Raw genomic sequence first — 25,334 nt, 5'->3', positions numbered from 1 at the left:
GAGGTTGCGGTGAGCCGAGATCGCGCCATTGCACTCCAGCCTGGGTAACATGAGTGAAACTCCGTCTCAAAAAAAAAAAAAAAAAAAAAAGAAAAGGGTTTCGGTTTACAGCTTCAGGAATCACATATGAAAGGTGATATGTTTATAGTTTTAGGGTCAGGGTTCCTTGCCTGCCACCTACAGGAAGGAAATTCAAGAGGCACCAGCTGGCCTGCTCTCTCTTCTATTGCGATGCACTCTGGATGACAGAGGTGAGAGGTAATCCCAGATGCCTGGGTTTCCTTCCTCAAAACAGGCTATACTTGATACCTCATGTCCTGGGGGCCACTTGTCTGCCTGAAACCTCTCCAACAGGGCCTTAAGAACTGGTGGCAGCAAGAATGTCGTGATCCTCCCTGTGGCTTCCCCTCTGGACCAGTAGGCTTCTCTACAGGCAAGAAGAGAAATGCAGGCTGCCCCCCCTCTCACGAGTGCTGTGTTCCTCCCACTGCGTCACCTGGTCACCACCCCAGGCATGACTCAGAGAGTCACTTCTGTTCAGGAAACAGCCTCCCACCTTGAGGGCCAGCCCAGAGAGGGACACGGTGTGAAGTGCTTGAGCCTGTAAGTTTGAGGCCAGCCTGGGCAACATGGCAAAACTCCATCTCTACAAAAAATGCAATAAATTTGCTGGCATGGGGGCACCTGTGGTCCCAGCTACTTGGGAGGCTGAGGTGGGAGGTCGAGGCTGCAGTGAGCTGAGATCATACCACTGCAGTGCAGCCTGGGCAAGAGTGAGACCCTGTGTTTAAAAAAAAAAAAAAAGAGTAACCGTTTCGGGTTTTTCTGAATGAAACCTCTGTTTCCATGGAAAACAAGGGGGGGTGGAGGTAGTATGTATTACTGATTCAAAATCATAACCAGATGCTTAAATAATTGTATCTATTGTTTCAAAAACCAAGCTCAGAATTATTATAAGTTTTATTGGATGTTTTTTAAAACTGTGCTTGTGGTATGAAGCTTTTTTCCTGGCTGAAGCAGCAATAAACCTGTAATCAGAAACATAAGCACAGGGTAACTAGAGTCTGTATTTCACATAAATTTCAGGAAGTTAAAAAAATTAGTCTGAAACAGTATGACTATGGGTGATGATGTATCCATTTAATGATTTCTGCCGGTTACCAACAAGAACCCTTATGGAAAGGCCTGATAACTTCTTCAGCTTATAGGAAACAGCTGTCTGACAACCTTCCCACGACGTTAAGGTTCAGTTATGTCAAGGGCTCTTCCTCAATCCTGAGTAGATTCTGCAGGAGGAGTACAGAGGCATACACCCTTCCAAAAGCAAGGAAAAAGCATGGGTACAATGCGAAGGATTCCATATTTTAGCCCCAGAGAACACTGAGCAACAAGCTCTTTCCTTCTACAGCGGCAGTGTGGACTCTGGAATTAGAATTTGCTTTTTACAAGTTTTCACTTAAGTAGTTGATTGCCTTTCTGCTGAGCTCTTCTATGGAAGAGGGCTGTAGGTAGCCACAGTGCCTAGCTGGAACAGCATGATTTTAAAGTCCTGCTTCCACAAGAAATCGCAGTGGCTTATGGCCACGTGCTTCAACCAGCCAGCCCAGATCTACAGATGTAAGGAACAGCACACTGCATTGCACTGCGCCCTGCATCTGGACTCATCTGGCCCATGGTAAGGTGACCCACAATGAGGTAACACATCAAGTACAAACTGGCAGGGGCCTGAGCTTAGAAGAGTTAAGAGTGACCAGCACCCACAAGAGAGTGGAATAAGTACACCACGTACCTGCAGGCCAATGTTGAGCACCTGAGGGAGTATGACTCCAAGCTCACCCTCTTCTCCAGGAAGCCCTCAGCCCCCAAGAAGGGACAGAGTTCTGCTAAGAAAACTCAAATCAGCCACTCAGCTGACAGGACCAATAATGCCCATACCGAATTCCTACGTGAAGGAGAAAGCCGGAGTCATCACTAAGAATTTTAAGGTATTTGCCAGTCTTCACATGGCCCACATCAATGCCCAGCTCTTTGGCATATGGGCAAACACAGCCAAGGGAGCCGCAGAACAGAATGTTGAAAAGAAAAAAATTAAGCCCTGTTGGGGACTTGTAATAAAACAGCAGAAAAGCTGGGCCTACAAAAAAAAAATAAAACCGTTAACCAACAATCTCTCTGGGAGTTCAAAACTCAAGTCCAAGGGCCAGGCGCAGTGGCTCACACCTGTAATCCCAGCACTTTGGGAAGCCGAGGCGGGTGGATCATGAGGCCAAGAGATCGAGACCATCCTGGCCAACAAGGTGAAACCCCGTCTCTACTAAAAATACAAAAAAAAAAAAAAATTAGCTGGGCGTGGTGGTGCGTGCCTGTAGTCCCAGCTACTCGGGAGGCTGAGGCAGAATTGCTTGAACCCAGGAGGCAGAAGCTGCAGTGAGCCGAGGTCGCACCACTGCACTCCAGCCTTGTGCCTGGTGATGGAGTGAGACTCTGTCTCAAAAAAAAAAAGAACTCATGTCCCAGAAGTAGAAATGTGACTATCTGTTACAAGCTATTTTTTATATCATTGTTGTAAAGAACAACATATGTACAGTTCCCAGGGTGCCATAAAAAGAGCACACAAAACTACCCACAAACCGAACTCAGAGGGAACGGCAGAGGAGTGAGGTGGGCAGAGTATTCTAAAAGATGTTATTGTAATATTAGGGTTCAGAGTGCCCTCAGCTCCCCTGAGAGGACATTTCTACAGGTTCTCGGTCTCCTGCCCTCTCAAGAATGAGAGAGGGGACCACGGCGCAGTGTGCAGTAATTGCCAGACACAAAAGTGTTTGTAAAAAGTGATTTATTCAGAGAGAGAAAGAAGCAGCTAACTCTCACACTGAGTGAGAGAATCCAGAAGGAAGGAATCCAGGAGAGGAAAGCAGCTTCCATGAGAGTGTTAGGGAACAGAGAGAGACGGAGGTTAGGAGGGGAAGACAGGCTTCCATGAGATAGTGTGGAAGGGCACTCCAGAGGGAAAATCCGGGAGAGAGAAAGACGGCTTCCAGGGAGAGTGTTCATGGAAGGGGACCCAAACATGGAGACCTAAGGGGTGTGGAAGAAGGGGACTTTTAGCCCAGGAGGAACTCCCACCTTCTCTAAGACCCAGGCAAATGAAAGGAGTTCCTTAGAACTTCCGCTGGGGTAACTGACTCTTAGTTTCTTCCCGTGCTCGTGAAATTCAAACATAAACCATTAAATCTCCCAGATGGAGATGGGAAAGGGGCATGGCACTGGGAAATTCTTGTCCTTAAAACTACGCCTCCTTGTGGACGCTGGAAAGAAAACACCTTCCCTCATTCTGTGCACCCTTTCTTATAAACATACAAGTACATAAGAGTTACCAACACCATGACTGGGCGCAGTGGCTCATGTCTATAATCCTAGCACTTTAGGAGGCCAAGACAGGAGGCTCACTTGAGACCAGGAGTTCAAGACCAGCTTGGGCAACATAGTAACACCCTATCTGTAGCTAAAAAACAAAACAAAACAAAACAAAAAAACTTAGCAAAACCTATGGAACAGGCAATTCTCACACTGTGTGCATGGCAGACAAGGTAAGAGACAGACAAGCTGGGCAGGAAGCTAGGGTCAGGACCACTGCACTTTACAGGTGGCCAGCAAGAAAAGACACGGGCTCAGTAGGCTCATACACTGCAAGTTTGTTAAAATGAGAAATCAGGCATCACATTAACCTCCCCTCTTCTCTTCAGAATCCTATGTTCAAAAACACTGTTATATGAAAAATTTGCCTTTCCTTTTCCTTGCCTTTCTTTTGCCTGGTTCATCTCTAGGTCAGAAGTTCTTCCGTCACTCACCCTAGCCTCCACCACACCCTCACCTGTCTGACAATGCTCTGGATCAGTGTGTCCATGGTAAAGGCGATGTAGGCATGAACGGTGAGCATCTCTAGGTGAATCTTCATACTGTGATTAGTCTATGCTGCCATCTAGCAGGCTCCGCATCATGTCCAGGGAAGCTGGGTAAAAATCTTCTACATCAACATCCGCCGTGGGAGAGATGGCATAAGTGAGGCCTCACCCTGCTAAGAAAAAGGCTAGAGGCCAGGTGCAGTGGCTCACTCCTGTAATCCCAGCACTTTGGGAGGCCAAGGTGGGTGGATCACGAGGTCAGGAGTTCAAGACCAGACAGGCCAGTATGGTGAAACCCCGTCTCTACTAAAAAATACAAAAATTAGCTGGGTGTGGTGGCTCATGCCTGTAATCCCAGCTACTTGGGAGGCTGAGGTAGGAGAATTGCTTGAACTGGAACCTGGGAGGTGGAGGTTGCAGTGAGCCAAGATCACGTCACTGCAATCCAGCCTGGGATACAGACAGAGCGAGACCCCATCTCAAAAAAAAGAAAAGAAAAGAAAAGAAAAAGACTAGAGATAGAGTCCAGGGCTAATCCCACAGCTGGGCTAAATGGCATTTGAAATTATGAACTAGCTACTCAAAACGTAGTCACTCATTCCAAAGTAAACAGAGATGAAATCTGACAGGTGACTACAATCACCAGCACTATCAGAGAGTGACTCTGCAACTTTAACAGTGGCTTCTAATACGACCATACTAGAAAGATACGTCTTTTTTTTTTTTGAGACGGAATTTCACTCTTGTTACCCAGGCTGGAATGCAATGGCGTGATCTCGGCTCACCGCAACATCCGCCTCCTGGGTTCAGGCAATTCTCCTGCCTCAACCTCTTGAGTAGCTGGGATTACAGGCATGCGCCACCATGCCCAGCTAATGTTTTGTATTTTTAGTAGAGACGGGGTTTCACCAAGTTGACCAGGATGGTCTCGATCTCTTGACCTCGTGATCCACCCNAGAGACGGGGTTTCACCAAGTTGACCAGGATGGTCTCGATCTCTTGACCTCGTGATCCACCCACCTCAGCCTCCCAAAGTGCTGGGATTACAGGCGTGAGCCGCCGCGCCCGGCAGAGAAAGACACTTCTTTATGGTACTGCTGGACTATTTCAGGAGAGGAAAATCTCTTAGGGAAGCCAGTCCTTCAAAGAGCTGTCGGCTCCCCTGCTGAGATGAACCTGCTCTCCCGGCTACACAAGAGCATTCCTCACGTGGGCCACTTGCTCATAAGGCTATTTCAATGAAGCGTAAAATACAGATGGGGAAAGGCAGACACAGCCATACTCTAGCACTGGGAAACTTCTTGGGAACAGAAAAATAGGAGTATAAATTAAATCTTCACGAATAACGAAGTAATCTACATTTGTCGGTCCTTTGTTTAAAGGATTGGTTATTGGAGTGTTGCTTATACTAAGTCGCACAGTTCTGATTTGGATGCCTATATATATATATATATATATATAGTACTTTTATTTTTTTGGTAGAGATGGGGCCTCACTTATTAACCAGGCTGCTCTCAAACTCCTGGCCTCAAGTGGTCCTCTTGCCTTGGCCTCCCAAAGTGCTGGGATTACAAGTGTGAGCCACTGTACCCAGCTTGTATACTGCACTTCAATGAAAAGTTGACTAAAATGAAAAAAGTTACAAAACCAACTATCTGTCATTGACTAGTTACTTACTGGTCATGCTTGTGCTGGGGAAAAGAGGCTAGGAGCAAAACTGAGTTGTCACCATGTATGTGAAGTGTGACAAATTCATTAAAGACAAGCAAAACAGGATAATTACTGTTTAAAATAAGCAACTGGCTTGAGTTTCATCACAAAGCATCACATTGCTCAGGCCCATAAAATAGGTATGGGCTATAGACTCCAAAATATACCACTGCTATGAAAACTGCCTTTTTGCCAGAGTGAAGCTTTGGGTCCAAACCACAGACGTGTCCAAACAAGCTGTAAGTGTGAGGGTTGGCATTATCACACAAGACGACATTATGTAAGCCTCAAACCAGGTTAAGTCAGTGGTCAAGCCAGGAACAGGCCATTTTATTTCTAATTTCTACCCAAATAGATGGAATCATCACAATGAGGTCTAAAGTTTGTCTCTTTCAAGCTAGGACTAGCCCAGATAAAAGCTTTTGGAATTAATTTCCAGTGTCATTAGCTCTTCAACAGATAGAAGGCTAGGGCCATATATGGGCTTCCTATATCGGCAACACTTAAAAAAAAAAATACACTCCTCAGACTGGCAATTTCCTTAGCAGCCCAGAAGAAATGCTTCATGAAAAAGCTTTGGCTCACAGCTCAAGTACTTAATTTATGAAGCGAACTGGAAGCTGGCAGCACAAAAGTACACAAAGCACATGACAGGGTCCTGAACCCTCACTTATGCCCTCTTCCTGAGTTCTACATTCTTTTTTTTTAAAATGACTTTTTAAAAAATTTATTTTACTTTAGGTGCATACTATATCTGGCATTTCTCCCCATGTTTTCCCTCCCCACCCTCCCCTCCTCCTCATCCTCCACTGTCCCTCCTCTATCCCCCCAACTGCCCCCAGTGTGTGATGTTCCTCTCCCCAAGTCCATGTGTTCTCGTTGTTCAACACCCACCTGTGAGTGAGAACATGTCGTGTTTGATTTTCTGTTCTTGTGTCAGTTTGCTGAGAATGATGGTTTCCAGGTTCATCCAAGTCCCTACAAAGGACACGAACTCATCATTTTTTACGGCTGCGTAGTATTCCATGGTGTATATGTGCCACATTTTCTTTGCCCAGTCTATCATTGATGGGCATTTGGGTTGGTTCCAGGTCTTTGCTATTGTACACAGGGCTGCAATGAACATTCATGTGCATGTGTCTTTATAGAACGACTTATACTTCTTTGGGTGAGTTCTACATTCTTATCCCTGTTCTGCCTGTTCTCCACGTCTCACATCACCTTTTGAATTCCAGTCCCCTTTCCATAAATCATTTCTGAGTATCAGAAAGAAGCCATAAACCCCACTGGTTAAACAGAAGTCCTGCCCAAACATATGAGAATCTGTTTTAAGCACTAGGAATTTATGTTGTCATGGATGGAAATGGACTGTGACATTTTAGTTTCCATCTGTACTTTGAAACAGCTTGCAGTAACGCGGAAATCTGCCATTTGAGAAATCAACTGTGATATCCCTTTCCCTGGTGTGTCCACACTACCAATCACTGACTAGGCATGCATGACCTAAGCCCTGCGTAGGATACTTTGCACAAAGCAATACCACAAGGCAACTAGAACCTCCGTTTTTCAGATAAACAGGTTCAGAGAGTTTAACTAAGGTAGCACAACCAGTGAATGGCAGAGCCACGATCTGAACCCTACACAGACTCTAAGGCCTGTGCTCCGTTAATAAAAGAAGCAGTCCCGAGTCTAGGTAGCTCTGAGGTCCTCAACCTCACACATCCTCTGTAAATCAGAGGTCTAAGCACTCACTAGGTTTAGAGACGTAGTTACATGGCAGGGCTGTCGCTCCTGTCTCTCTTTATGCCCTGCACTTCCCATGAATCCTCTCTCACAGTTTTCTTCAATTTGCCATTCAGCTTGGGAACAAATCCGCAGCAGCTTCAGGCAGAGAATCCGGTGCAGTCATATAACAATACACCAGTTGGGCCGGGTATGGTGGTTCAAGCCTGTAATCCCAGCACTTTGGGAGGCCGAGGCGGGTGGATCACGAGGTCAAGAGATCGAGACCATCCTGGTCAACATGGTGAAACCCCGTCTCTACTAAAAATACAAAAAATTANACTCAGGAGGTTGAGGCAGGAGAATTGCCTGAACCCAGGAGGCGGAGGCTGCGGTGAGCCGAGATCGCGCCATTGCACTCCAGCCTGGGTAACAAGAGTGAAACTCCGTCTCAAAAAAAAAAAAAAAAAAATACACCAGTTGTTATTAACATAGAAGAGGTTGTATACTTCATCCATTCCTCTTAATTTTTGAGCTGCTGTGTTACTAAACTGTAATCTGGACTTAGGGGGACAGTCCCCAACACCATTGTGCTGCTCAGCTGCCCCTGTGGCTTCATCTACATCCATCCCTTCTTCTTCCTCTTCCTCCACATCCGAGAGATTACCTCTCCGGGCAAAGAGCAAATCTGGAATAAAATGATGCATGATTTGCTTTATCTTATACTTTTCCTCCTTCTGAATGCTTGTCTGTCTCTTCACGTGGTGGATAATCAGAGCAGCAGCATCTTCCAGTATTTGTGTTCCTCCTCTTCCTCCACATCCGAGAGATTACCTTTCTGGGCAAAGAGCAAATCTGGAATAAAATGATGTATGATTTGCTTTATCTAATACATTTCCTCCTTCTGAATGCTTGTCTGCCTCTTCACATGGTGGATAATCAGAGCAGAAGCATCTTCCAGTATTTGTGTTCATACGCAAACAAGAGGTGGGGCCCAACAGAAACGCCTGCATTCTCCTCCGTAGCCTACTCTTGCTATGATGGGACAGAGACACAGAAGTATTCTATGAGATGTCTACAGCAACAACATGCCTACAGGACCACAACAGCCGTACACCCCATTATCCACCAGAGTGTCTATATTTTTCTAATCAAAAACTTAGGACCTGGAGCTGGCTCACACCTATAATCCCAGCACTTTGGGAGGCTGAGAAGGGCAATCACTTGAGGTCAAAAGTTTGAGGTAAGCCTGGCCAACATGGTGAAAACCCGTCTATACTAAAAATGCTGAAATTAGCTGAACATGGTGGTGCATGCCTGTAATCCCAGCTATTTGGAATGCTAAAATCACTTGAACCTGTGAGGCAAGGTTGCAGTGAGCCAAGATTGTGCCACTGCACTCCAGCCTTGGCAACAGACGAAGACTCTGCCTCAAAACAAAAAACAAAAACAAAACTTAAGATCGTAACAATAATTTTTGTCTCTCTTGCAGAAACAAATAGGTAATGACAGAGACGTGGTTTGATGTCAAAATACAGGTACCTTCTACACACTGATGACTTACATGGAGAGTGGGACAGAATTTGGACCGTTATTTTTTATTTATTTATTTTTTTACAGAGTCTCACTCTGTCGCCCAGACTGGAGTGCAGTGGAGCAATCTTCGCTCACTGCTGTAACCTCTGCCTCCTGGATTCCAGCCATCCTTATGCTTCAGACTCCTTAGTAGCTGGGATTACAGATATGCGCCACCACGTCTGGCTGATTTTTGTATGATTTAGTTGAGATGAGGTTTCACCATGTCGGCCAGGATGGTTTTGAATTCCTGGCCTCAAGTGATCTGCTCACCTTGGCCTCCCAAAGTGATGGGATTACAGGTGTGAGTCACTGAGCACAGCAGGACCATCTTTCAAAATTCTGAATTAGTATTTATGTAGAAGATACGATATGAGATCTGGGACTTACTTTATTTCTGGGGTGGGTTACAGAGGATGACAAAGTAACATCAGCAAAATATGGATGATTAAGTTTATTTATTCAATTTATTTATTTTGAGATGGAGTCTCCCTCTGTCACCCAGGTTGGAGTGCAGTGGCATGATCTCGGCTGACTGCAACCTCTGCCTTCTGGCTTCAAGTGATTCTCCCTTCTCAGCCTCCTGAGTAGCTAGGACTACAGGTGCACACTACCACACCCAGCTAATTTTGTATTTTTAGAAGAGTTGGGGTTTTGTAATATTGGCCAGGCTGCTCTTGAACTCCTGACCTCAGGTGATACACACACCTCAGTCTCCCAAAGTGCTGGGATTACAAGCATGAGCCACTGCGCCCAGCCTGATTAAGTTTACACAAGAGTTCATTTTACTGTTTTTAAAATTCAGGATCACCCCACTCCAGGAATTCCCAATTGCACTGGATTTAGGTTTCTATCCGTCTCCCAAAACTGGGCCCACAGAAACCAGGATTGATTTCTCCTTCGTCTCTGATCCTAGCTTCTAGAACTATTTATAGTCCCGGCAGGCATGCTGAATAAACAAGGATTACAAAGAGTTTGGTGGTTGATGACAATTTTTGAAGCTGTAGTAGGGAGAGATGGGACTACATGAATACAAGGTATTGTTTGAGGGAAACAGGCAGTGGGAGAAGAGGAAAATGCAGGCGCTCAGAGGTATAAGCTGAAACCAGGAGAGTAAACTAAGAAACTAGTCGAAAAGCCTACGGATAAAGGCGAAGTTTAGATTTAAAATGGTAGAATGAGGAATAGAAAAGCCTATGGCAGCTACGAAGCAAGAATCAACAGGTCTTAGAGGGTCTCACCTTCATTCAACAAAGGTAATTTACAGAAATCAAAACTGTGCTAAACGTAGACGAGAGTCCTCTCACAGATGGAGAACACCCTAGCTCACCTAGGCACAGATACTCTCAATCTCATTAAGTAAGCTCTTAGACCTCAGGACTTCTGCGTAAAGTGTCATTCTGCGTAAAGTTGATCCACTGGTGGTCCAGAGGCTCCAAGTAGTATTTCTCATTTTGTTCTCGCCGTATTTTGCTGAAGCCTCTCTGAGTCTCTCGCCATTCTTCCTCTTGCATCTTTAACCTAGAGAAGTGGGAAGGGATGGAAACAACACATGGGAATTCAGAGGGTTTAGAACAAAGAAATCTGCCAGGTTTACTTTATTTCAAGAAAAGTTAAAGCTATATTAGGTCTGTCAAAATTACTGGCAACTTGGGATAAATGTTATCAAACCTGTCTTGAGCTGTTACATGAGGAAATTACTCATCCAAGACTTATTTTGGAGAAATGATTTATTTTAAAGTCAAATAACTTACCTAGGACAGTTATTTATCATATAGCATTCCAAGGAAGACCTTCGAGATGTAAGTAAGTATTCCTTGATGAAAAGAGTTCTCTTCAGGCCAGGCACGGTGGCTCACGCCTGTTATCCCAGCACTTTGGGAGGCTGAGGCGGGTGGACCATGAGGTCAAGAGATCGAGACCATCCTGGCCAACATGGTGAAACCCCGTCACTACTAAAAATACAAAAAAATTAGCTGGGTGTGGTGGCGTGCGCCTGTAGTCCCAGCTACTCGGGAGGCCGAGGCAGGAGAATTGCTTGAACCCGTGAGGCAGAGGGTGCAGTGAGCTGAGGTCACGCCACTGCACTCCAGCCTGGCACCTGGTGATGGAGTGAGACTGTCTCAAAAAAAAAAAAAAAAAAAAAAAACAACAGTTCTCTTCTTTTGCCAGCAAAAATAAAGTTAAACATATTTATTTGCTGTAGGACTTGGCAAAACATTCACAATGCTAATGGAAACATAGCAGTAGAGAACTTGCAAAGCAATGTTCCTCTGGATAAATCTGGAAAGTTCTGATCAGAAGTGATTCTAATAACTCAGAAGAGAACAGACTAAGACAAAAAAAAAAAATACAGCACTAAAACTGAAGAATAACCGACATCTCAAAAGGCAGAAATTAAATGCGACAGGGAAGAAGAAATCATCAATTTGTGCCGGCTCTTGAGGGGAACATGAGCGAGGACAAATAAAATCTGGTTATTTGTGAACCATGCAGCCAACAAGAATTAATTTTTAGGGAGCTGGGGAGAGATAGCAAGGGGAGAAATGCCAGATGTAGGTGATGGGGAGGAAGGCAGCAAATCACACTGCCATGTGTGTACCTATGCAAAAATTTTGCATGTTCTTCACATGTACCCCAAAGCCTAAAATGCAATAAAATAAATAAATGGGAAAAAAAAAAGAATTAATTTTTACCAGTTGATACTGACAGAGAACCAAGCTCCTAGCAAAGGATTCACAGTGTGGTCAAGAATGCCATAGGGTTGGGCACAGTGTGGCTTGTGCCTGTAATCCCAGCACTTTTGAGAGGCCAAGACAGGAGGACTGCTTGAGCCCAGGAAGTTAGAGGCCAGCCTGGGAAACATAGCAAGACCTCGTCTCTGTAAAACAAGAAAAAAAAAAAGAAAAAAAATTAGCTGGGTATGTGGTGGCGCATACCTGCAGTCCCAGCTATTCAGGAGGCTGAGGTGGGAGGATCACCTGAGCCTGGGAAGTTGAGGCTGCAGTGAGCTGTGTTCACACTACTGCATTCCAGCCTGGGTGAAAGAGTGAGACCCTGTCTAGAAAATAAAAAATAAAAAAAAGATGTTAACAACAGTTAGTCCTGATCAGCAGGAACACGAGTGATAATTACCTTTTATTTTCCATATTTAAAAATACTCCTCTCAAACACACACACAAATCTTCCACCACGAACTTACAAGATCTGTTCTCTAATACTGGTTACACAGAACCCCAAAATGAAGTTCCATTCTGCAACTGAATTTCAACAACCAGGGCTGGGGAAAAAGAGAGGTCTCATGGGACAACCAGGTTGGAAATGAGAGCCTTATTTTTATATGAGACACTGACGCAGTAGTGAAGTACACTAGAGCACCAAGGACACATTCGCTCAGGTACCTTTTAAGAACAGTTGGAACAGCAATGGAGGGATTCTTTCTTAGACCATCCATGATGTCAGCTGCTTATCAGCATATCTCCTCTAGAGTGCTTTTCTCTGGGTGACTTCTGATGTGCCCCCAAGGGTGTTGTCCAGGCAAAATTTGGCTTGTTTCTCAGCAGACAAGTGGGAAAGCTTCTGTATTGCTTCCAGAAGCCGAATTGTTGACAGATTCATCTCTAAAACTACATCAAGCTGAAGAGGAAGACAAAGAAGGGAATGCTCAATACCCAAATCAGAATAGAATAAAGCAGTGGTTAGAAGAATAAGGTAGGGAGTCAAACTCCTTGGGTCCGCATGTCGGTTCTGCCCTACTAGCTACATAAGACTGTTTCTTTATCAGTAAAATAGGGATAACAGCACCTATTATTCTCACAAGCTTGTTTCTGGATGAAATGGCACAATCCACATCAAGTATTTAGCACAATACCTGGCACAGAAGAACCACAGGATTAAGGTGGATAAATGGTAGTTATTACCTCCACCACCATCACCACCAGTGTGAGCTTTGCTTAGGACTACTGATCTCAGACCAGAGAAACCTAACAGGAGAAGATGACTTTACTGATACTTTTCCCTGAACTTTCCTGAATTGCTAAGATCCATCATGAACAAACAATAACAATCAAAACAATCCCAAAAGACCACTCTGTCTTGAGAGATGACTGGTTTAACTTGAAATATTTAAATATATTTAAATACTTAGATATTTAATAGCCTTGTTCCACATCCAGTAATAAAAAGGGCAGTGACTATCACACGGTAAGGAGTTCAGTGTTATAACTGTGGGTAACCATTTAAATTCTGACTGAACTCTTTAGACAAACCGGACTTCCCTTTTGGATAATGATAATGTAACTAGACACATAAACACACTGGGGATTTTGCCACTTTCAGTGGTCACCCTCCTGATATAGGTGGTATGGGGCCCTCTACCACCTCATCTATTCACTCCACTCTTCCCTTCCTAACTACTTCAAAATAAAGTCCCTAGGCCAGGTGCAGTGGCTCATGCTTATAATCCCAGCACTTTGGGAGGCCAAGGCAGGTGGGTCACTTGAGGTCAGTAGTTTGAGACCAGCCTGGCCAAGATGGTGAAATTCATTTCCACTAAGAATACAAAAAAAAATTAGTCAGGTGTACTGGCATGCACCTGTAGTCCCAGCTGCTTGGGAGGCTGAGGCAGGAGAATAGCTTGAACACGGGAGGAGGAGATTGCAGTGAGCTGATATTGCATCACTGCATTGCAGCCTGAGTGACAGGGCGAGACTCCGTCCAAAAAAAAAAAAAATCCAAGCATGGAGTATATCTACTGAGCTGATTCTTGCTACCCATATAACTAATTCTCTTTACTGAAGTGAAGAAAAGAGAAACCATTATTATGTCCAACTTGATTTCAAAAGAAGAAACCATTACAAACACTAATGAAAAGGATACATCAAAAGTGTCGGTAACACCTAATATGTCAGACCTTGAAGTTAATCACTTACTATTCATCAGCCACCTCTTACTATTAGAAATTTCACAATTTTTTGTTATTACTTAATTCTGCAGACACATCTATCTCTTACATACTGCTTTAAAATTCACTGAAAAATTCAGTATTCAATACATACAACTAGCCCTCTCCCTATCACAGCTGTATCACGTCAAAGAAGGGAGCAAGCAGTTTTCAAGCAAGCAAGAAGGCAGACCACCGGTGTTACTATAACAGAAAACATCATGTAATGGATTACTAGCTGGAGTTTAAGACTTTCCTCTGCTACAGTCTAAAGGTCCTGCCTTACAGATTAACACAATACGGATAACATCTGGTAACTCAACAAAGAACTTTGAGCAGGAAAGGCTTCTAGACCAAAGAGATCTCACAAAGCACGTGCACTCTACTCACAAGAAGACCTAAGAGATCACTCATTTCTGCAATAATTCTCAAGTTCAAGAATCTTCTTTCTTAACACAAGACAGATTTAAAGGATCAGATAAGAAGAAGGGGTCAGGCATGGTGGCTCACACTTGTAATCCCAGCATTTTGGGAGGCCGAGGTGGGTGGATCATCTGAGGTCAGGAGTTCAAGACCAACCTGGACAACATGGCGAAACCCCATCTTTATTAAAAATACAAAAATTAGGCTGGGCGCAGTAGCTCACACCCATAATCCCAGCACTTTGGGAGGCTGAGACGGATCACCTGAGGTTGAGAGTTGGAAACCAGCCTGACCAACATGGAGAAAACCCATCTCTACTAAAAATACAAAATTAGCCAGGCATGGTGGCGTATGTCTGTAATCCCAGCTGCTCGGGAGGCTGAGGCAGCAGAATCGCTTCGACCCTGGAGGCGGAGGTTATGGTGAACCAAGATCGTGCCATTGCACTCCAGCCTGGGCAAACAAGAGCAAAACTCCATCTCAATAAAAAAAATTAGCTGAGAATGCTGGCACGTGCCTGTGGTTCCAGCTACTGGGGAGACCAAGGCAGGAGAATTGCTTGAACCTGGGAGGCAGAGGTTGTAGTGAGCTGAGATCATACCACTGTACTCCAGACTGGGCAATGGAGTGAGACTCCATCTCAAAAAGAAAAAAAGGAAAAAAAAATAAGTCTTGGAAGTTCCTAGTAGCAACCAAAACAATAAAGAAATTACAGCCCATTGCAAAGGAGAGAGATAATAAAAAACCCAAAAAAGTACAGTAATCCAAGCGATCAATGTTATTCTAATACTCTTTCGCAAAGCCAGATAACCTTTGCACTGAGTGTCTGTGACACATACTAACCCAACCGTTAACACACTTAAGAACACATGACCACCTCTAGAGTACCTGTCCACTGGAATGGCTTGTGAGTGTCAAAATGAGCAGCTGCTGCCCATTCTCACCTTCACTGAAGGGGTGGTTTCTGTAGGGTGTCTGTGTATCTGGCAGCCATTCTGGCTAGGCCTTTGTAGCCTGTTGTTCAGTTGGGGCTTCTTGACAGTGCCCCCATGATCATTTCTCCCAGAATCAACGTTCTTAGCAGTTGTTTTGCTTAAAAGCTGATTAAGATACATCAAAGAGGTTAATGCTCTTATCAAAGCACATAAATATCATTTAGGAGAAGTCCCCTTCTGAGCGCAGTTTTCTAATTTAGCTAAGATGATAATCTTAAATAGTGTAATTCTTCTCAATAAAACGGACCGCGGAGCTGCTGGCATCTGGTAGGAACTGTCCAAATTCTGCTAACAAATCTTCCTGGTTTTTAAAGAGACGAGCCACTGGGCATACACCTCCTGCTCCATCAACGCTGAAGTGTAGTTTCCTCCAGCTGCCTTGGCATTTCTCTGCTCTTTCCAAGGAACTGCAAATGAAAAGAGATCATGTTAAAGGGCTACTGTTCTGAGTCATTCATCTCTGTACTTTCTGGAATCACTGTCATCTACTTAAGCTGTATGTAAGAAGAGAGTCTACATTCTTAGCACCCATTTTGAGTGCAGACTTTCAAGTTGAAAAAGAAAGTGGAAGATGGTGGATGACAATTCCTTTTGAAACTAGAGCAGTAAGGCCGGGCGCGGTGGCTCACGCCTGTAATTCCAGCACTTTGGGAGGCCGAGGCAGGTGGATCATGAGGTCAGGAGTTCGAGACCAGCCTGACCAACATGGTGAAACCTCATCTCTATAAAAAAAAAACTAGGGCAGTAAATTTCTGGAGGGATGGATTTTCACTCTTGTTGCCCAGGATGGAGTAAACTTGCCTCAGACTCCCAAAGTGCTGGGATTACAGGGGTGAGCCACCATGACCAAACCAGGGCAGTAAATATTAATGCCCAGGGGACCACCCCCTACCAACTGACAAAACCTTCAAGAAATCTGTCCTCCTTCTGTAGATTAACTAGGCTATACAAATCACAACCTAAAATAGGGCTTCACTTTGTGGGGTAGTGACTTTAAAAATCCTGACTGAGGTTGGGCATGGTGGTTGACACCTGTAATCCCAGCACTTTGGGAGGCCAGGGTGGGAGGATCACCTGAAGTCAGGAGTTTGAGACCGGCCTGTCCAACATGTTGAAATGCCGTTTCCCTCCTAAAATACAATAATCACTTGAACCCGAGGTAGGGGCTGTAGTGAGCCACCATCATGCCATGTCACTCCAGGCTAGAAATAGAGAGTGAAACTCTCAAAAAAAAAAAAAAATCCTGACTGAGTGTTGCAGGGCAATCAAGTCAGGCAAATAAAACTGGCTTTACAGGCTGGGCACAGTGGTTCACACCTGTAATTCCAGCACTTCAGGAGGCTGAGGACAAATCAGAAGGTCAGGAGTTCAAGACCAGCCTGGCCAACATAGTGAAACTCCGTCTCTACTAAAAATATAAAAAATTAGCTGGGCGTGGTGGCAGGTGCCTGTAATCCCACTTACTTGGGAGGCTGAGGAAGGAGAATCCCTTGAACCTTGGAGGCAGAGGATGCAGTGAGCCAAGATCGTGCCACTGCACTCCAGCCTGGGCAACACTGCGAAGCTCTGTTTCAAAAACAAACAAACAAAAAGCCCAAAAACTGGCTTTATAAACATGCATGATAGTTTCCAACTGGTTAATTTCCAGTAAGAATAATGGACACAATACTGGTGACTTAAGTTGTTCTTGGACTAGATGCCCTAAGAGGGTAGCCTGGTTAGACAGGCTGAATAGGCACTCCTCTTACCTACTATGTTTGCAAAATCTCCAGGAACGCGTTGTAGATGTTTCGTTGGCCATGGAAACTGTTCTTGATCTTATTAAAATGTTGATAGCATGATTAAACTCCATAGGTTGATTGTTCTGCAAGGACAGGGCTGTTCCCAACAAGACAGTCACTGGTGTGTGAGGCTGGACCAGTGGTGAACGTGGGGATGCATATGGTGGAAGTTGGGGAGTCTGCAGACTGGCTGGAGTATGTGCTTGTAGTTTGGAAGGCTAAGAAGAAGAAAAGTCTTTATTCTCCTCAGGTGCATAGATGAGCTGAGACAGAGAAAGTTCAAACTAAAGAGAAAAAATGTGTCAACTTGTATCACTCAGGCCAGGTCATTTTAGTCCAACACGAATCATACTGGGCAGCAGTGGGAGTTGTAGAGGGTTCAAACATGCTGATACAAATATCTGTCTCGTATTGTCTAAATAAAACCTTAAAAATGAAGCCATCTCCAATTATAGGGAAGCATTTTCATATGCAATGTTTAAGCTTAATAGCTCAACCACTACAAATAGAAAAAAATCTCATTCTACCTCATCTTTTGATGTCAAAAAAAGACAACATCTCAATTATTGTAGGAGCTCCACATAAAAGTCTTCTACACCAGCTCTGTCCTGTATGACTGAGGTGATGAAATGTCCTTTATTTGTACTGTCTTACATAGCCACCTAGCCACATGTAGCTACTGAGCACTTGAAAGCTAGTGCACCTGAAAAACTGAATTTATTTAAATTTATATAGTCCTATGTTTAAACAGTGGCTGCTGTTCTCAGACAGCGTGGTTCTAGACGAAGAACGTCCATCTTCATCATCGTCATTGCTCATTAAATCTTCTGCTTTAGCTCGATGTAATCTGGTAAGTGAAATAACTTTCATAAAATGATAACCATGTGGGCAGTAGCACAACTTGACTATGGTAAGATGATGGTTGAGTCACCACCTGTCGGGATATTCATGGTTTTATAAGCAGAAACTGTAAACAGAAAGGCCTTGAAAGTTGTTGCTGTGTTGATTTAAATAAATATCTAAATAAATGGTGTGTCAATGAGAACCATAAGCGGCTACTGCATTTTCTCTGATGAATCTTTGTAACCTTGTGTCTCAGTATCTAAGTCTTACATAAAGGGGAAATATCAAAGGAAGGTGCTTTCTAGGGATGCATTCACATTGACGCAGTATTTTCCAAGTGCTCACCTTGCTGACTTTGGCAGGTGGGGGCTGAGGCGCTGGCTGGACAGGAGCTGGGGCTGATTGGGCTGAAGGCTAGGAAGGATGTTGGGGTGGTGGCTGAGGCTTGGGCTGGATGCCATGGGTGGGAATCAGATGAACCTGGCCAGGAGTTGTCACATTCACCATGTCATTGGTTGGCACCTCAATTTTGTAGCCAGGGGGCAAGAAGGTGTTGAATCCCATTATCAGTTTAGGAGGTCTTTGAGTAGCTAGGACACATGACTAATCACTCCAGAAGTGTAGATGCTGATAAAAAAACAAAAGGAAAAGTGGTGGAATGCAAGCTTGACAAACATCCTGGTAAGGGAAAGATTCACTTTTGTTTTTTTGTTTTTCTGAGATGGAGTCTCTATTGCCCAGGCTGGAGTGCAGTGGTGTGATTTTGGCTCACCGCAACCTCTGCCTCCCGACTTCAAGTGATCCTCCTGCCTCAGCCTTCTGAGTAGCTGGGATTACAGGCATGTGCCACCATACCTGGCTCATTTTGTATTTTTAGTAGAGATGGAGTTTCACCATGTTGGCCAGGCTGGTCTCAAACTCCTGACCTCAGGTGATCTGCCCATCTCACCCTCCAAATGTGCTGGGATTATAGGTATGAGCCACCTTACTCGGCCAAAATTTCACTTTCTACTAGATTTTCTCTAACAGGAAAACAGATAAACAATCTATACATTATAAAATTAACACACAAGGAACTCTAAAATTCCAAAGCCATTTAGGTTTAGACTCCAAGATACCTGGCCACAATTTTTTTTTAATTTGAGACAGAGTCTCATTCAGTCACCCAGGCTGGAGTGCAGTGGCACGATGTTGGCTCACTGCAGCCTCCACCTCCTGGGTTCAAGCAATTCTCCTGCCTCAGCCTCCCAAGTAGCTGAGATTACAGGCACCCGCCACCATGCCTAGCTGATTTTTTTAATGGTCAAAATTTTCAAGAGAATATACATTTATAGTAATAATCCTACCAAGCAGACACTCAGACAATATATATAAAAAGAATATATATAAAAAGCTACAAATCCCAAATAAGATCTAATCATTGCTATACCAGTATACATCATTTCAGCAGGCATAACATGGTTCAGATGTTACACTCTTACAACAGGTACCATGCCCGAATATTAACAGTATCTAAACCAATTCAAAAACCAAGTAGAGGTCCGGCATGGTGGCTCATGCCTGTAATCCCAGCACTTTGGGAGGCGGAGGCGGGTGGATCACAAGATCAAGAGATCGAGACCATCCTGGCGAACATGATGAAACCCCGTCTCTACTAAAAGTACAAAAAAATTAGCCGGGCGTGGTGGCGCATGCCTGTAGTCCCAGCTACTCGGGAGGCTGAGGTATAAGAATCGCTTGAACACAGGAGGCGGAGGTTGCAGTGAGCCGAGATCGCACCACTGCACTCCAGCCTGGTGACAGAGCGAGACTCTATCTCAAAAAACAAAAAAAACAAGTAGCATAAATCACTACCAGTGTTACTTTCCTGATTGGGACAAAGCACTGGACAAAATTTAGTTAAGAAAAATTTACCCAATAGGGACAAAAAAGTCTAATGGCCGTAATTTCCACTAATAAAGGAATGCACAAAACAAATGCACAATTTCGAGAATTCAGCCCCAAAAAGGAGAATCCTTTATCTTCCGGTAAATCAGCTATATCCTCTTCCTTCCAAAATCAACATGCCAGTTATAAAGCTTCAGTACAATCACATATGTCTTTTACTTCTGAAATTTACATTTCTTCATGATGTCAAGGAAATCATGGTAGACCTGAGGCTGACTACCAAATTGGTTTCACCTGGTCAAGATAGGATAGCATACCTGAGGCAGGGATAAATATCAAAGTTATAAAAAGAAAATAAGCTAACACTTATGTACATATATATATTATATAACAAAGTAATATATTTTTATTTTATTTACTGTGTTAAGCTTTTTTAGGCATAGTTACATATATACATGGATATATATATATATAAAATACGTATATCTATGCCTAAATAAGCTCAACACAGTATGCATACTTATATATATATTTATATAAATAAATATATATAAGTACTTATATATATTTATATACATATATATACTTACATATATTTATATATGTATATATATAAATATATAAACTTATATATGTATGTAAATATATTAGTACTTATATATATTTATGTAAATATATATAAATACATATATATATAAATATACATATAAGTATACATATGTATTAAGCTTATTTAGGCATAAATACTGAAATATAAATACGTACATATATGTACATATATAAATACTTATATATATGTGTGTATAAATATATATAAATGCTTATATTAATATATAAATATATAAATATATATATAAATATATATACTTATATATTTACATATATAAATATATATACAAATACTTATATATATAAGTATGCCTAAATAAGCTTAACACAGTAAATAAAGTAAAAATATATTACTTTATTACATAATTATATATATAATTGTTAGCTTATTTTTTAATATATTTATATTAATATATTACTTAGAGGGGCCGGGCGCGGTGGCTCACGCCTGTGATCCCAGCACTTTGGGAGGCCGAGGCGGGTGGATCACGAGGTCAAGAGATCCAGACCATCCTGGTCAACATGGTGAAACCCCGTCTCTACTAAAAAACTACAAAAAATTAGCTGGGCATGGTGGCGCGTGACTGTAGTCCCAGCTACTCAGGAGGCTGAGGCAGGAGAATTGCCTGAACCCAGGAGGCAGAGGTTGCGGTGAGCCGAGATCGCGCCATTGCACTCCAGCCTGGGTAACAAGAGCGAAACTCCGACTCAAAAAAAAAAAAAAAAAATATTACTTATATATATTTATACCTAAATAAGCTTAACACAGTAAATAAATTAAAAATATGTATACATTATGCCTAAATAAGCTTAACGAAGTATTTATGCATACTTACATATACATATTTATATATATAAATATATATATACTTACATATATATGTAAGTATTTATGGCTAAATATGTTTAACAGAGTAACTAAAGTAAAAATATATTACTTTATTATATAATTATATATATAATTGTCTGCTTATTTGCTTTTTATATATTTCATATATTAATATATTACTTATATATATATAAGCATTTATGTCTAAATAAGCTTAACACAGTAAGTAAAGTAAAAAATATATTAAATGTATACTTAAAGGTTAGTATGGAAGCCAATAATAAATTCAACCTTAAAATAATAATCAACTCATCAAATCTGTAGCCTTGCCTTGGATAATTTTGAAGAGAATGATCACTGAAGAATAATGACGTTGATGTATCATTTATTCATTAATTCATTTCTCAAGCATCTACTAATACAACATGCCAGGCCCACTGTGGGTACCAAGGATTCAATGACAAATAATTTGTAGCCCCTCGCCTACACACGTTTCTTCGTATCTAGCTGGGAATCATAACATAGTGGGTAACCTGGTAATCACGCAGTGCCTGGAGATGACATGGCAAGGACGCATCTTCCCCATGAAAAAAGTGAGGGTTTTTTAGGAGGTAACGTATAAACTGAGACCTAAAGATGAGTACAACCTAGCAAAGTAAAGATCGGCGAAGAAAATCAAAGAAAGTAACATGGGCAAAATCCTAGATAGGATACCATACGGGATATTTGGAAATCTGAAAACAGTTTAGATTGTCTGGATGATCTGTAGTGAAGAGGAGTACCGGAAGGAAAAGTAACAAGAGATGAGACAGAAAAAAAAAGTAGAATCTAGATTCTAAAAGTCACAGCAAACCATTGTTGAAAAATTAGTTATAGGCTGAATGCAGTGGCTCACGCCTGTAATCCTAGCACTCTGGGAGGCCGAGGAGTGTAGATCCTTGAGGGCAAGAGTTTGACAGCAGCCTGGCTAACATGGCAAAACCCTGTCTCTACTAAAAATATGTATATATAAATTAAGCAGGCATGGTGGTGCACGCCTGTGATCCCAGCTATTGGGAAACTGAGGCATAAGAATCACTTGAACCCAGGTGAGGGAGGTTGCAGGAGTTGATATCATGCCACTGCCCTCCAGCCTGGGTGACAGTGAGACTTTGTCTCAAAAAAAAATAGTAAAATAAAAATTAGTTATAGAATTACCCTATGCTTTAAAAACCCTGCATGACACTCACATAATAAATAAGATGCCTACATATAAGAATAGTGAGGAAATTCTCCCATCACCTAAAGCATAGTCCAATTCTTTTCTTTTTTTTTTTTTGAGACGGAGTTTCGCTCTTGTTATCCCCTGCTGGAGTGCAATGGCACGATCTCGGCTCACCGCAACCTCCGCCTCCTGGGTTCAGGCAATTCTCCTGCCTCAGCCTCCTGAGTAGCTGGGATTACAAGCACACACCACCATGCCCAGCTAATGTTTTGTATTTTTAGTAGAGATGGGGTTTCACCATGCTGACCAGGATGGTCTCGATCTCTTGACCTCGTGATCCACCCGCCTCGGCCTCCCAAAGTGCTGGGATTACAGGCTTGTGCCACCGCGCCCAGCCCATAGTCCAACTCTTATATATACTCTGTATACATGCATATATCCAGTTCCAGGAAGCACAACTTAAAAAGAACAACAACTTGGATGTAGTTTAGAAGCTACAGATTTAAGGAAGCACTTGGGAAGACCCTTAGCTCACTTCAACAGGGATTTACGTTTAAGGCCCTGAACCTTCTGAAGTCTACAATCTTGTTGGGGAGACAAACACAAGCAAATGTACAGAGAACCTGCTAAATATGTACCAAATATCACTGTTGCTGACATTCAGTAAATAACTAAATAACACCAACATGCTTCAAATCACTCAGCTCCCTTGTTACCACCAATTTATGAAAAACAAAAAGTACAATGTTGAGGCTTGAAATAATGTGTAAGCATTCTCACTGAACGGTTTTTTTGTTTGTTTGTTTTTTGTTTTTTGTTTTGAGAGTTATGCTCTTGTTGCCCAGACTTGAGTGCAGGGGTGCAATCTGGGCTCATGGCAACCTCTGCCTCCTGGTTTTAAACAATTCTCCTGCCTCACCCTCTCCAGTAGCTGGTATTACAGGCATGCGCCACCATGCCTGGCTAATTTTGTATTTTCAGTAGATATGTGGTTTCACCATGTTGGTCAGGCTGGTCTTGAACTCCTGACCTCAGGTGATCGACCTGCCTCCACCTCCCAAAGTGCTGGGATTACAGGAGTCAGACACCACACCCAGCCTGAATGTGTCCTTACTGTAGAATATAAATGCTTTATTGAAGTTGATTCAAATGCTTGTAACGCATTTTGACATCCCAAAATGGCAGGCAATGTGGGAATACTGAATTTTAGTATTAAATTAAATTACGTGGAGACACAAGAAGCATTTTACCTCTCCACATTAGAAAGGAAATTCAAAAAGTAATTTTATGTAGGAATACAGTCAAGAGCTTGTGACTAAAAGAACACAGCAAGAAATCCTAACTCTGGCCCTGCGAGGTGGCTCACGCTTATAATCCCAGCACTTTGGGAGGCCGAGGCAGGTGGATCACAAGGTCAAGAGATCGAGACCATCCTGGTCAAAATGGTGAAACCCCCGTCTCTACTAAAAATGCAAAAATTAGCTGGGCATGGTGACACACGCCTGTGGTCCCAGCTACTCGGGAGGCTGAGGCAGGAGAATTGCCTGAACCCAGGAGGGGGAGGTTGCGGTGAGCCGAGATCGCGCCATTGCACTCCAGCAGGGGGTAACAAGAGCGAAACTCCGTCTCAAAAAAACAAAAAAGAAAAGAAACCCTAACTCTATCCATGACTCACTCTACAACCCCAAATCCAAAACCCTTCCTTGTTTCTGACGTGTGCTGCGTCCCGCGCTGCAGAAGGGTTCAAAGACCCAAGAGGGAACGGTGGGGGATGACAAAAAACGCAAAGACGGACATAGAAAAAAGTGGGTCCAGGCAGTCCGGGAAAGTGAAAGTGTCAGTTTCTCCGGCCCCGTCCTGCCTCAGAGTGCTTTACTTTATATGTTCACAAAGCACATAGCAGAGGGAGGGTGCGGTTACCCAGAACAGCCTCATGCCTGTAATCCCAGCACTTTGGGAGGCTGAGGTGGGCGGATCACCTGAGGTCAGGAGTTCGAGACCAGCCTGACCAATATGGTGAAACCACATCTTTAAAAAAAAAAAAAAAATGCTCATACTTCAGTTAACATACCTCAGCTTTAAACTATCTTGCAAGGTCAGTGAAAGCTGGTTATCTATCTCTAGGTACGACTGCTCTTCTCTGAGACATGCACATTCCCCTGTTACAGTTTCGCTTCTCTTGGAGTTTACCCAAAGTTCGCAGCAGCCTTGCTGCTGACCCCGCCACAGGGCGTGGGCTACCCGGCTCTCTTCACTTGTTTCCTTGCCAGTTTCTGCAAAGCAAACAAAACATAATTCGTATACTGACACCAAAGACTCCTGTGAGGAAGGTAAAAACGGTTGTTGTGCTTTGATGGGGCTGGTTGAAAAGGCCATAGAAATAAATACTTTTTTTTTTTTTTTTTTGAGACAGAGTCTCACTCTGTCACCAGGCGCCAGGCCGGAGTGCAGTGGCGCGACCTCACCTCGCTGCAACCTCCACCTCCCGGGTTCAAGCAATTCTCCTGCCTCAGCATCCCGAGTAGCTGGGACTACAGGCAGGCGCCACCATGCCCAGCTAATGTTTTGTATTTTTAGTAGAGACGGGGTTTCACCATGTTGACCAGGATGGTCTCGATCTCTTGGCCTCGTGATCCACCTGCCTCGGCCTCCCAAAGTGCTGGCTTGAGCCACCGCGCCCGGCAGAAATAAATACTTTTTTGTTAGTTTAATACTAAGTTTATAAGCTATTTTGCAACATTAAATTGTAACTACTGAATATATAGTGTTAATACAGAATTAAATCACATGCAACCAAGTTAAAAAATACATTTTCAGGACTCAGTAAAGTGCTAAGCCCATGGCAATAATTCGTTTTGGTACACAGCCATCACTTTACAAGAGAGTGAAATTTTTAAGGAAAACATCAA

General features: G+C 43.1%; 1 pseudogene; it reads right to left on the bottom strand.

Annotated features, from left to right (window-relative positions):
• Window positions 1-1,906: 1,906 nt before the first annotated feature.
• Window positions 1,907-25,334, bottom strand: part of LOC108297913 — a 36,274-nt pseudogene continuing 12,846 nt past the window's right edge.

The sequence above is a fragment of the Cebus imitator genome, unplaced genomic scaffold (genome assembly GCF_001604975.1).
Source record: "Cebus imitator isolate Cc_AM_T3 unplaced genomic scaffold, Cebus_imitator-1.0 Scaffold860, whole genome shotgun sequence".
Lineage (NCBI taxonomy): Eukaryota > Metazoa > Chordata > Mammalia > Primates > Cebidae > Cebus > Cebus imitator.
Note: the sequence above shows the minus strand (reverse complement) of the source record. Positions and strands in the feature narration are given on the sequence as shown.